Source organism: Aegilops tauschii, chromosome 5, assembly GCF_002575655.3.
Source record: "Aegilops tauschii subsp. strangulata cultivar AL8/78 chromosome 5, Aet v6.0, whole genome shotgun sequence".
NCBI classification, from domain to species: domain Eukaryota; kingdom Viridiplantae; phylum Streptophyta; class Magnoliopsida; order Poales; family Poaceae; genus Aegilops; species Aegilops tauschii.
Window position 1 is genome coordinate 101,650,023 of NC_053039.3, and position 3,867 is coordinate 101,653,889.

Below are 3,867 nucleotides of genomic sequence, written 5' to 3' on the forward strand. Positions count from 1 at the left end.
CTCCTTTCTTGATGTTTCTCTTAATATGGGAGATTCCCGGATCTACCTTCTGAGCTTTGATGATCTGATCCGTAAGGGTAGGTTTCGCCACCAGGGTGGATAGGAACCCTCGAGGAATAATGTGAAGGTTAAGCTTACGAAATTCCTCGTGGAGAAGTGGTTGACTTTGTTGTAACATCAAGTTGTTACAATAAGATTTACGACTTAGCGCATCAGCCATGACGTTGGCTTTGCCCGGGGTGTAAGTTATTCCTAAGTCGTAATCTGTGATCAACTCGACCCAACGTCTTTGCCTGAGATTCAAATCCGGTTGGGTGAAGATGTATTTCAGACTTTGGTGATCAGTGAAAATCTCGCAACGGTTACCGAGAAGGTAATGTCGCCATGTTTTGAGTGCATGGACTACGGCTGCAAGCTCTAGATCATGTGTGGGATAATTATCCTCATGTGGACGCAACTGTCGGGAAGCGTAGGCAATCACATGACGATCTTGCATGAGTATGCAACCTAGTCCTTGTCGCGAGGCGTCGCAATAGATAACAAAGTCCTTAGAAAAATCTGGTGGTATGAGTACGGGAGCAGATGTCAGGCGTATTTTCAGTTCCTGAAAGCTGAACTCGCACTGTGGGGTCCACTCGAACTTTTTATCTTTCTTGAGTTGTTCAGTTAGAGGTTTAGCAACCTTGGAGAAATTCTCGACGAAGCGGCAATAGTAGCTCGCTAAGCCAAGGAAACTCCGAACTTGCTTGACCGATTCAGGTGGAGTCCAGTCAAGGACGGCTTGAACTCGCTCGGGATTGACAGCAATACCCTTACCAGAGATTACATGGCCTAGATAGGTCACTTCTGGCAACCAGAATTCACACTTAGAGAATTTAGCATAAAGGCAATGCTCTCGAAGTTTCGTCAATACTAGTCTTAGATGCTCGGCATGTTCTTCCTCATTCTTGGAGTAGATGAGTATATCATCGAGGTATACCACGACGAATTTATCCAAATACTCCATGAAGATCGAGTTCATTAACCGAGAGAAGGTGGCTGGAGCATTGGTTAAACCGAAAGACATGACGGTGTACTCGTATTGGCCATAACGAGTGACAAAGGCCGTTTTAGGAATGTCCCCGTTCTTGATTTTGATTTGATGGTAGCCCAACCTCAAATCCATTTTAGAGAAGACTGAGGATCCAGCGAGCTGATCATACAGGTCGTTGATCCTGGGGAGCGGATACTTGTTCTTGATAGTGACTAGGTTGACAGGTCGATAATCTACAACCATCCGATCCATACCATCCTTCTTCTTGACGAAGAGGGCGGGGCAAGCCCACGGAGAAGAACTAGGACGGATGAAACCCTTTTTCAAGGACTCATCGAGTTGTTTCTTAAGCTCGGCTAGCTCTAGGGGTGCCATCTTATAGGGTCTTCTAGAGATTGGGACGGTTCCTGGAACAAGGTCTATCACGAACTCGACATCCCTGTCAGGTGGAATACCTGGCAGTTCTTCTGGAAAGACATCCGGGAAGTCACGGACTACCGGAACATCTTCAAGGTCTGGAAGAGGGTTGGCATTTAATGAGTAAAGCTGACGCTTAGACACTCGGGTCAAAACATTGACTGTCTTGCCCGACGGATGGGTGAGTTGAACAGTTCTAGTAGAGCAATCAATCTTAGCATAATGGGCTGACATCCAGTCCATACCCAAGATGATGTTTATGTCCGAGGACTTGAGAGCTATTAGTGATGCAAGGAAAATCTGTCGACAAGAATTTCATTTCCATGGCTTATCCTAGAGGTTTTCCATCTAGACCAGGAGTTTGAATGTCCATGGAGGTGGGCATGTCACTAAATGTGGTGTTGTGCAATCGAGCATAGCTCTCAGAGATAAATGAATGAGATGCTCCAGTATCGAAAAGAACAGTTGCCGGATGGCAGTTAACAAGGAGCGTACCAAGGACGACGTTGGGATCCTCATGAGTTTCTTCAGCTGAAACGTAGTTGACATGGCCACGTGCAGTGGTGGCTGGCTTGGCATAGTAAGTCTTTCCTGCTGGCTTACCACGGCCAACGGACTGTCCAGGTTGATTGGGGTTGTTTCGGGGGCACTCGCGCAAATAGTGACCCATTTCTCCACACTTGAAGCATGTCACAACATTGGGGCGTGGAGCAGCATTAGCAACGGGGCCACCATAGACCTTGGGCGGTGCATACTGCTGGTTGGGGCGAGGCGCCTCAAAGGATGGCCTCGGAGTGAACCTAGGTGGCAGAGCAGTGTTTGGAATCCAGACCCGGCGCTTCTGAGATCCGGAGCCGGATGAGGAACCAAAATCGCGAGAGTGCTTGCGTGAAGCGTCATAGTCAGTCTGACCTGTCTCAGCACTGATGGCCTTATTGACCAATTTCTGGAAAGAGGTGCACTCGTGCAGACGAAGATCACGACGAAGCTCGGGGCTAAGTCCCTTGCGGAACCTTGCCTGCTTCTTGGCGTCGGTGGATACCTCTTCAGGATCATAGCGTGCTAAATTTCCAAACTCACGGCTGTATGCATCCACAGTCAGTCTGCCTTGGGTGAAGTTGCAGAATTCTTCCCACTTATGATCTATGAGACCCTCCGGAATGTGATGCTCACGGAAAGCCTCACTGAATTCAGCCCAAGTAGTGATTTGGCCGGCTGGGCGCATAGCCTCAAAGTTTTCCCACCAAAGGCTAGCAGGGCCTTCGAGGTGATAGGCAGCGTAGGTAACCTTATCAGCTTCGGCTACGTTGGTAGAACGTAGCTTATGGGTGATGCTGCGAAGCCAATCATCCGCATCGAGGGGCTCGACGGAATGGTTAAACTTCGGTGGGTACAACTTGATAAAGTCATTGATGGACACCAAGTCGTTCCTCTGATGGCGTGCAGTATTCTGCTCAATTCGCTCTAGCAAGCGGTTAGTCTCACGCTTGTTTCTTTCTGCCTCCAGCATGACTTCGGCCAGAGAAGGCGGTTGAGGAAGATTCTCCCCCCTAACTGCATTGGCTTCACCCTGCGCCTGGACAGCAGGGTTGTTGCGGGTGTTGACCATCCTATACCAACGGTCATACACACCATACATAGTTTAGTACAAGTCCAGGCTGGAGTACAGCTACGATGAAAGACGATACATCTCATCAGAGGCATTCCAAGCTCCTATACATTATTTTTCTACACCTCCGGAATGTGATACACACCAAGTTGTATCCCACAAGACACGCAGGACTGTGGGGAATACAACTGTTACAATACTAGTGACACTACTACCAACTCAGACGTCTCCGTAGTAATCTTCATAGAAATCACCACCATGTCCTGCGAGCTGAACATGATCATCTGGAAACAGTCGGTCCTGTGGAGCTTGCGGTCCATAAGGACTCGGGTGTGGCCTTGGTCCAACAAACGGTGGCAGACGGGGTCCACGAGGAGGGGTGATGCCTCCTACATCACGCCATTCCATAGAATCTGGCAGACCAGACCGCACCGGGTACAAGTCCCTCATGTCCATATACCCAGCCTTCACGGCAGGTGCAAACCGTGTCAGAGTGGCCCAGTGATCAGAACGAGCATTAAAGAGCTCCATTCGCAAGGCACGATTCTCACGGTCCTTGTCCTCAAGCATCTTGGTGGTGGTGTGGAGTAGTGAATCCTCATGGGTAGGATCACAGTAAGTAGCCTGATAATACCCTTGTGCCCCAGGGAGTGATGCTGGCATATAGCGGAAGTCAGTGTTCTGAAGCAAGGCAGTTCTGGCTCGTATGATAGTCATCATCGAGTAAGCTGCGTCCTGCACGGACATCTCAATGGTAACCCCAAGTCCATAAGAGCAATGGAGGGGTTCAGTGGATCCAGGATAGGAA